This window comes from Lonchura striata, chromosome 2 (assembly GCF_046129695.1).
Source record: "Lonchura striata isolate bLonStr1 chromosome 2, bLonStr1.mat, whole genome shotgun sequence".
NCBI classification, from domain to species: Eukaryota; Metazoa; Chordata; class Aves; order Passeriformes; family Estrildidae; genus Lonchura; species Lonchura striata.
The window spans coordinates 27,541,627-27,552,253 of NC_134604.1; positions in this window are offsets into that span (position 1 = coordinate 27,541,627).

Genomic DNA, 10,627 nt, shown 5'->3' on the forward strand with positions numbered 1-10,627 from the left:
ATGAAGTGGCCAAAAATGTAACAGTATTTTCATTTAGTTCATTGAGGTTTTGCCAAGCACTCTTAATTGATTTAATGATCCCTGTCCCTGGCTGCTCACTAATCACCATCACACACTACTTCCTTCATCTTTGGCTGGCAAATCGTTACTAATTGTTGCTGCATCTTACATTGTACATCTGGTGTTGACAGCTGTCCTTGCCCTGAGATGGAGAGACAGCTGTTTTTAAATGGAGAGCTCTCTCTCAAATCTCTAAAACATCTGGGAAAATATGGCACTGAAACTGAGCTATCAAATATAAAAAGGTAGCAAATGTGTGGACAGGCTAGAGGGTCTGCAAGCACAAAACTTAAAAACAGGCATAGGAATCAGAACAGAGAAGACTCTGCTGTATCTTTAAAACTCAAGTCCTGGGTGTTTCCCATAAAACATGACTCTTTCCCCTAATTCCCTGTAGACTGCTTGACATCATAAAATCTTTTACACTCTGCACACCTAATTTGATCAGGCTAACAACCCATGTTGCTTTTGCTTCAGCCTATTAGACATAATTCAAAAGCTTTTTTAAAAGGCAGGATTCAGGATCAGGCAGCAAGATCTAACTGGCTGGAAACAAGAAACCAGTAGCACGAAAGCACCAAAAAGCACTAGAAATCAATGGAAACAATTGCATTCCTTAAAAAAAAAAGCCCAACCAATCTTTTCCAGAATCTCCTTTCCTCCTGAACATTTTGTGACCGTAATTGTTACGAGGAACCTATTTTTTTCCTCTCCCTGTTTATTTTGTGTATTTAGCAGCACTGAGCGTACAGTCCATTGTTTTGCTAATGGTCAGCAAAGCTTATCTCCTGATCTAGCCCAGCCGCTATTGCTCACATGCTGTTCTGCAAGACTTGGATGAGCACTCCTCTCAGACCCTGCAGAGGCTGCAAGCCAGCAGCGTGAGCAAGGTTAAACTCAACAGGCAACAACGAGTAGGCATGTAAGGACACAGAAAGGAAACGGGTGAGCTTAAACCAGGTTATCGTGATTAGAGCAGGCGACACTACAAATGACCCCTAAGAAAAGAGTCTGCAAGCAGAAAAGGCCCGGCAGAATTAACAACGCCTTTTTATAAAGGAGTCATTTCAGGACATCTGACTTAAGGGAAGTGCCACATTTATGTATTTTTAATTGGACTGGATTTAAGCCATATCAAGCTGATGATGCCATTCTGAGTTCAAAAGGATATTCTCTTTGCCTCATAGCACGGGAACAAGGGCACAATGCAATTAACAGGAAAGGCGGCACTTTCAAAAGCAGTAGGAGGGAGTATTTTTAAATTAAGCAGTTACTGCATATTTCAGGCACTCAAAGTAGAAGTTTGTGCTAGTCACTGGAAGGTGAGACAATTCTCCAGGAGATTATTCTAATTCTCAAGTGTGGTTGCTTTTAAACTGCCCCTAGAGGAGCTTGTCTCTCCTCTACACCCATGGAAGGACTCTAGAAAGACCTGCCTGGTAAGTGGCCCCTGGACTAAGAAGCCTCCCACAAGGTGACAGGAAGACAGTTACATTTCTAACTGGACTCTGAAAGTCACTGATGCAGGATATCACTGATGGGCAAGAACCTGGATAACACTGATCCCTTTTTTTTGGTAAAGAGTGCTGTTTGGAAACGTGCTGATGTGCTGTTTGAATTCAAACCACTCTCTAAGTGTGGATGTATGGGAACATTTATAAAATGCTCTGAAACCTCTTGCTCTAGCCACAATAAGGATCAAGATCTCAAACTAGAAACCAAGGGTTGAGCTGTTTAATCATCTCCTTAAAGCTCAAGAGTGGCTCATCCTGACAAGAAGAAAATCAAGCAATGGTGGCAGGAGGCATGTGTGGATGAGCAAAGAGATCATGACTAAACTCTGACATAAAAAGGAAATGCACAAAAGGTGGAAGCAGGGGTAGGTAGCCCAGGAGGAAGCCTTTCTAGTGACAGTGTCCTTCAGCAATCCCAGGCCCATGAGCAAGGGGCCCAAAAGTGCTGAGGAAACTGGATAATTTAATTAAAAGGCCACTCTTTAAAAGGTAACACTGATCAGGAGAGGTTCCCAAGGCCTGGAAGAAAGCCAAAAGCCACTCCTATCTTCAACAGGACAAGAAGAAGCATCTGGGGAATTATAATCTAGTCACTCTCATGTGGAGTCCTGTGACAGCACGGGGGTTGGAATAAGGTGATCTTTAAGGTTCCTTCTAATTCAAACCATTCTATGATTCCATCTATGGAAATGTACAAAATCTGACTGGACCCAGTCCTGGATAACCAGGTATAGCTGACCCACCTTGACTAACAGGAGGTTGAACTAGATGATCTCCAGAGGTCACTTCTATCCTCCACATTCCTGTGATGATTCTGTGAATCACTACAGTAGTTCTTGGTGTGCTGTATGCTCTTGCTTCTTGTGTGTTTGGCTGATTTTTCCCTGAGGAAATTAATTATTGGTGTAATTAATTGCACTGAATGCATGTGCCTCTGAGGATGAGGTGGTTGTGGAGAAACCTGAACTTAAAAAATACTCAGAAGAATTGTCCATTAAAAAAAAAAATAGAGGATCTGGGAATCCCATTAATGACTGTGAGGTTTCATACACATGCTTTCAGCAGAGTAAGGAAGGTCCAGGGAGATGGAAGCTGACAAAGTGCACAGGGCAGGGTCAGATGAGAAGTGGGAGAAGAGTGACATGTGACAGTGCTGAGTACAGCACACAACAACTTCAGTTTTATTTCCCACTCTATGAAAACCAATGCCACAAGGTCTGGGCAGTCTGGGTGGTGGTGGTAAAATTAAACCCCTAAGTCTGCATCAAAACAGGGCACCAAGCATGGAAAAATAAATCAGAGTCAGTATTTTGAAATTGTGCACCCAGAAAATGGAGAAAATACAATTAATTACTGCCCGGGAGAAGCTGGATTTACATGACCACCCAGGAACTCTAAAGCACAGACAGTTCTCCAGGGCAGCAGTCCACAAGCTGAACCATGAGTCTGTCCTTTCTCTAGCTGTGTTCCCAGTCTCCTTCATAGCATGGTCCCAGTATATTTTATGCACTAAGGCAGGATGCCATTAAGAAAAAAATATGTGACCCTGTAATTAATGTCTGTCTCACAAAAGAAAATTAGAGAAACATTTGTCAAGAATCAACTAGGAATAATTGTTCCTGCCTTGAGAGAAAGAGATGGACTGGAGTCCCCAGATGGCTCCTTGAGGTCCCTTCCAGGCCTCTTTTCCACAAAGTCATACATACCAAAATTAAACCAAATTAGGTTTGTGGACATTGTTTTAATTCCAGTTTTCTGTAACTTCTGAATGCTTGATTTCAGAGCCATTTTGGCACAAACTACAGTGTCCTGCTTTTCCAGATGCTGGTCAGTTTGTTTTAAAGCCAACCCAGCTTAGCAAGGATGGCATGATATGCACATTCACCCCTTGTAAGAGCCTCCTGATAAAGACCTCTTCCAGGGACTGGCAGAGAAAATCAAGGTGACTGTGACCTTTCAAACTAACAAAGGTTAGGGTGGCAGTAAGAGGGGAAGCACGAGAAACTTGCCTTTCAGATCCACATGCTGGGAGCAGCTAAGACAAAAATCTAAGGTTGCTTTTGTTCCATCACAAACTCTGGAAAACAATATGTACCACCAGGAGCTTTTTGCTTCTTGCCATCCATGTTCTCTCCAATCCTATTCCTTCTTCAGACCCTTGAAAGCAAACAGCTCCTTTGCTACATCTTCTGCTCCCTGTCCCACCACTGTCAAGGTAGGGTCTTTCCTCTTCCCACTCTTGCCTCCACTAGTTAAATACCACCTCAAATCATGCCCACACCCTAATTCTGTCCCCCTCCCAGTCCCCTAGCTTGTTTTGCCATCACACTTTTTTTTTTTTACCTATACTGTTTTCCCTACTTCCTCACCTTCTTTTTTGCCCAACAGCTGCTCCCAAACTCTGAATCCTTGGTGGCTTAATCCTTCTCACTGTTCTGATTGCTGTTCATTGTTAATGCAGAAAATCAGCCTCCCCCCATTCCTGCCTCTGCCCCAGTCACACCATCTTTCCCTCTTTCACCACCTCCTCCCCCAGCTATTCCAACCCCAGTCACAGCAGATTCTTCAAACAGATACATCTCTTTCCTCCCACATCTGGCTACCACAGCCACTCCTCCTGCCATGCTGCTTCACAGCCAGTGTGGTGGTCGTCACCTAATGAGATGAACCCCACTTTGCTCTCAGTTCAGTGCAGCCTCCCACTGCAACGCCTGGCAGGCAGTGGGGCTTGGCTACCACTTGTGCACAGCCCAGGTGATGAGTGCTCCAGCAGCTGCAAGGACATAGAATATACTCAGCTAGGACTTGATTTGGGATGATTTGGGATGGCTTTTTGTCCAGTAAGTGCTAATAAGCTTCCATAAACCTATGTGGTCTATGATTTTTCAAAGTCATAAAGTGTGGTCCAGTTTGGATAGCTTTTGTCAAGATCATCAAATCTAGATTTCCAGTTTGTATGGTGTTGTGTCTCAGACAACAAACTAAGATATACATTAAATGGGACCAATGCATTTTTTTAGCTTTCTTCTTGTTAATGTCCTGAACCACTTTCATTTTAACTTTTCATCACTCTGAAAATTATAAGCAAGTGAATCCAAGATATTTTAATGAGAAATCCTGTGCAGCCTTAATATGCAGGAGATATTATGCACCCCTATGCATAGGAATGTTAATTGTTAGATAATGCAATCATATAGTATTTCACTTTTTTTCACCTTTGTTTTTCTCATTTCTATTCTCATCAATGATCAAAATCTGCTAATTGCTGCATACTCCGGGCCGCTCATATTTTACTCTTCATTGGAGACCTTTTTGCTTCAGGACAAATTCATCATTAGCTGAAACATTTCCTGAATTAATTTATTCAATTGGTGACTGCTGAGTCATAAAAATAGTGGTATTATACTGAGGACTTAAGTCATAGGCAGTGTTAAAGGAGCAATCTGCTTGAGCAGAATTAATCTGAGCAATATCCTTTTCAGCACAGTGTCATGAACTTCACTTACACTGATCAAGTTTTTTTAACAAAGATGATATTCAGGTTTATTAAAGGTATTTCTCTTATCCTGGGCTTGGACATGCTTGCTAAGTTGCTGGGAAAAAAAAAGCCACAAGGTTTATGTCAAAAGTGGAAGTCACTGTGCTCTTTCCTACAGACACAGACATCAGCAGAACAGCTCTTGCTGCTTGAATGGCATGAGAAAATCAATTTCTTACATCTGTTTTGGTCAGCCTAGCATTTCCTTTATACTTCACAGGTAGGTTGCAAACTTGCAAATTCAAGGAGACAGTGGAAATTTCCCTGTGAGGAAAGCGTGTCTCTCAACGCTTCCAGGCATGTTGTGGCAGAACACAGCTGTGACCCATTCCTTCATCTGCCACCCTAAGGGAAGGAAGATCTTCAGAAGTCAATGTCTCATTTATGACTGTGCATTAGAACAGCCCTAAACTGCTCATGGAGAGAAATTATTTTACAATAATCCTGTAAAAGGAGAGAGAGAATCTCTGTAGCTCAGCTGTTGGCCACACAGGGCTTGGCACCGATCTTGAAATCCATTGAATAACTGTGGAAAGTATATTGTTCCTAGATTTCCAGCTGTACCGGAAGGTAAGTGGTCAGTGCAAAACCTACCTGACCTCCTGCTGCTGCTGCAAGATTGATGCTGTCTGGATCAGGGGGAGGATGGCCCAATTCCGTAAAATAAATAGGCCCCTGCTGTGTCCAGCATGGAGGTGTCATCTCTCCTTGTAGGAGTGTGGTCCCCTGCAGCTCAGGGGACCACACTTGTGTTGCAGGACACTAATTTTTCCCAGTGGAAAGCTGCAGGACAATTTTTTTATTTAAGTGCTTTACCAGACATACCTCACATGCTTGTGGGCCTGTTTCTAATGCTGTCATTATCTAGAAAAATCTTTGCCTCGTGGTAGAGATCACATACTTGTTGATGGGGAGCAGGTTCTTTTCTATTTCTATTGGTGATTGTCAAATTCCAATTTTTCCAGACGGTGGGATGATCCTGAGAAAGTGAGATGTTTTTCCTCTGTGTAAAGACACAAATATATGCATAAACGTGCACAGAATTATTCAATTCACTAAAACCAGCTGTTGTAAACAAGACACCTAATATAGCAACTACTCAACAGTAAAAACATTGGTCTCCCCTGTTGTCTGAACTCCAGACTGTTGTCTGAACTCCTTCTCCATCTTCTCTGGCCTCTCACTCACTTTTTCAAGAGGACATTTGGGATTTTCACTGCCATCCCAAACCTGCTATTTAATGAAGTTAAAAAGGACCCACCTGGGAGCATCAGCTCTTGTTTTCTGTTCTTTCATAGGTCCTACTGGTCACTCAGGCCTTGCTGGTGAACCACTCAGGTCTAGTTTTGCAAACATATAGTGAAGAAATCTTGATGTGACTCAGGGAGGTGGCACTTGAATGCCAGATGCCAGTGAGTGACAGAAGAGACCATGGTTTTTCTTTCTAACAGGAGCATAACAGTCAGTAGAAAAGACAATGCTGTTGACCCCAAGCTTCCTCCTTGAGTAAATTAGACCCCATGTCATCCTTGGATACACTTTGTTGTTCTTGGGTTTGTCTGCTTTAGAGGCTTAATTTAGATGCTCTCAGGCAGCTGTAGCTGAAGGCAGTAGGGGCTGGGAGCTTTATTCCAGGAGAAGGCAGTGAGTATTTAGCCCAAAGGTGTTGTACTGAGGCACAGCATGTACCCAGTAATGCTGGGTTTCCAGGGAAGGGAGAGCCTGGCTCCCCCACTGACTGCAGCACACTCCTATCAGTTATTTGCAGAACTAGGAAAAAGGCTTCACCATTGGAGGGTTGTGAAGAATGGACTGCAGAAGCAGGAGAGCTCTAAATGTGTTTTTGTTACTGGCATGAAAAAGGCTGTAATAGCAAGGAAATTAACTGATAGTTGCCAAAGTGTAGTTCACCTTCAATGTAAGATTCACCTGTCAGAGAAAAGGAAGTCTTTATCCATCTCTATTTGAGGGACTGTTAAAAAATACCCAATCAAAACCCAGCTGCTTTCAAACAGGGTTTGAATTTGCTGTAATCATGTACAGAGTATCCCACTGTTCATGGATCTAGCACTAGCATTTGCAGCCTAGCACTGCTGTAAATTCAAGGTGTGATTGCATCAGCTAATATTATTCCTGCCGTTCTCTTTGGTTTGAAATATCACCCAACTCATTTGGGTTAGATATGAGGTGCAATTGCCTGGAAACCAGTGCACAACTCCAGAAGGGTGCCTTGCTCATTATATTCACCTTTTCTAATAAAATATCTATGCTGTTCCTATGTTGGATCATGTCATCAGGATACTGCAGAGGGGTGGGCTTTCATTTTCCCCTTCTGTGAACCCCTTGAGAGGTACCAAGGGCTTTCTAAGGAACTCAGGTCCTTATGGATTTTCTAAGCCATAGGAAACTCCAAGAAATAAAAGCTCTTCATGGTTTCTGCACTCTCCGGGCAGAGGTGCATCTCTCAGCAATTGCAGGAGGTGTGTTGAAAGGAAACATGGATGGACAGCCCTTCTGTGAGATTATTAACATATTGGTGGTAAATCTAGGACCCAGTGGGTACTGGGAACCCAGGGCCAGTGCAGAGTTGCAGAGAAAATGTCAGCTTCCTGATGACCCTCAGGAATTTTGCCTACTTCTAGCTTGCCTTTCTGATATTCTAACTCCCAATGAATATTTCTTCTCTCTTTTCAAAGTTGAGCATGATCCTGTCCTAGCACCCTGGGCCTCCTGTGCTGCTGGAGGCAGGGAACAGTGTATACAGCCATCCTCACATGGCTGCCAAGGGAAGGATATGACTTGGGAGCAATAAAACCAGGGCTCTTCCTCAAAGCCTTCCTGCAGACTGAAAGAGGGGTAGGTATGAGCTGCTAGAGGGAACTAAAAATAGTCTCTTTTCTGAGTAGACCAGGGATCCTGGGAAGAAGAGGCCACATTCTTCATCAGCATGTAAGAGAGTAGGTTGGAGAATGGGAAGGAAGCACAGCTACTAGCTAGAAGATAGCACTGGCATGAGAACAAGTAGACAAAAATAGGCAATGAAAAAATGTGGGCTGCAAATCAGAAACAAGTTTCCTTCTGTCAAAGTGAAGTTCTTGAATAACCTGCCAAAAAAATTCACAATGACTTAAGATGGACTGTGATAAATTAACAAGAGGGACTTTATGACTCACTGTTTGTCATTGCTGGGAAATTTGATGATGACTAGGAGATCCCTTCTAGCCCCACATTCCTGCTGGTATGATAACAGAGGAATCTGTGTAGGGTGCAATAAATGCTGAATCACTGAGTGCTTTATCTGGCTGCCTGGCAGGACAAAGTCCCTTGTACCCATCCTGTCTGCAAGAACTTCCAGGACAAAAAAAAAAAAAAAAAAACCAACCACCACCCCCCCCAAAAAAAAAAAAAAAACAAACCAAACAAACTACAAAAAAAAAAACAAAACCTTACGTAAATGGTTGTGCTCTGCTCTGGCAGCACAAAGCATGCAGATACGAATGCCTGAGTCAGAAGAAAACCAGCTCAGCTTCAGGCACCTCTACACAGGGGAAAGGTGGTGGTGTGGGTGTGAAAACAAGGAACCCCACTGTAAACACTGAGAGGTCCACATTCCAAGGTGAATGTGCTCCAGCAGCTTCAATACACAATCTTCATGAGCAAAAGAAACTCTTGGAACCGTGTGGCAGTGTCCCATGCACTTGCTTAGCCAGGTGCGTGCAGGGATCGATCAGGTCCAAAGGGCATGACTGTATTATGTTGCAGAAAGTCCCTGCAGTTAACATCAACCACTAAGCCATCCACACTTCTCCTGCCATGGCAGGATCCACAACTCTTTCAATGGTATTTTTTCTCTGTCCCCATGGAGTTCCCCAAGCACTTTCTGCCTGAGCACAAGGCCAACAATCAGGATGCAGCTTACACAGACAGGTTTGGTGCCTCACAACTGGCTGCAAGCACAGACCCTGGGATAACAGTAGCAGCTGGAAATTCAGCAGTGCAGAGCTGGAGGCAGAGGCCAAGAAGACAGCCCTGATAAACTGGACAAGGTAAGACACAGGCCTGGTTTTTTTGGCTCAGGAGATCAATGCTGCTCAGAAGGAGTGTGCTTCTTCATATTCATGGCCATCAGACTCAAGAAGACTTTTATGGAGCTTCTTCCAGACCTGTGGAGGTCATATATAGATGTGGGTGCTCCCTCACCTCCTCAAAACCTGCAGCACAGGCTCCTTGGAGTCGTAGGGCCCCTGACTTCTGCTCCCCACTGTGCCACAAGAAAATTTCCACACAGATATGGCACCACTTGTGTCCAGGTATCAAAGATCAGAGCAAGAGGTTCCCAGAGATCCCAGCTGCTAATGCCAACATGAAGCAGGGGGGAAAGTCCCACACCAATGGTGAGGACTCCTATGCCAGAGAGCCATCTCTCTCTGCCATAGCCAACAAAGCTCTTTTCATCTTCTTTCCCTTTTATTTTTTTTTTTTTTACCAGACAGCTGAATCATAATTAATTTTTTTTTATTTCCTGAGCAGTGGCAAGCTGATGGGGTAACAGAGACAGACTGAGCCATGGCAGGTGGTTGTGGCACAAGAGCCTCAAGGCTTCCTTGCCTTCCTGCCTCTTGCCAAGGCTCACCAAGCAGGCATGGAGAGAGAGCTCATCCTGGCTCTGACATGACCCTTCTCCTAAACAACCATCAGCAAGGAAAGGGCCCAAAACTGAACACAAGATCACTACCCTGGTCCTGCTGGGCACATTTTGTATGACACAAACCACAGTGCTCATGGCCTTCTTAGTAGGTACATCCACAGGCTACACAGTTTTCAGGTGGTGGCTGCTGGTCACCACACAGAAAAGTAACGACCTCAAATTCCAGCAGTGAGTTTCCAAACAAACCCTAGGTTCAAAGTCCTCTGGAGGGTTTTTCTGCATTCATCAGTGGATTTAAAGTTAATTTTTATATCAGCCACTTCCAGGTGGATTCATGGTTGATCATTTCCTTTGACTGTGCTGCAGTACTTCCCAGAGCAAAGTGTTATACTAAACAAGTTTGGGGGTGGGGAGAGGTTTTGACCCATATTTAACAAGCTCTAGAGCGAGCTTGTCTCCCTCCCTTGTCCCAGCGTGGCGATGCCGTGGGATGCACTTGGTGCTTGCCGGCACAGCCGGCGTGGCAGCAGCAGCACCTGCTGCGAGCGCTGCAGAACTGCAGGCGAAGGGGACAGAGATCCCAAATCCCACTGCAGGGAGCCGCCGGGCTCCCGGGTTTGCCCTGCACACACAGGGAACCCTCCCAGTCAGTGCATGTCTCCCATGCCAGAGCCAGAGGTGCTCAGAAAAAACTGCAAGAGAACGGTTTCTATTAGGAAAAAAGTGACGATAAGAAAAAAAAAAAATGATTACACTCTGTCTGGTGTATTTCCATTTTAAAAGCAAAGAGGAGCTATGGGAATATTGTTCCTCGTAAATTACTGACTTTGGTGATTTGCCCTACGTGAAAGCTTGGAAAACTGCAGA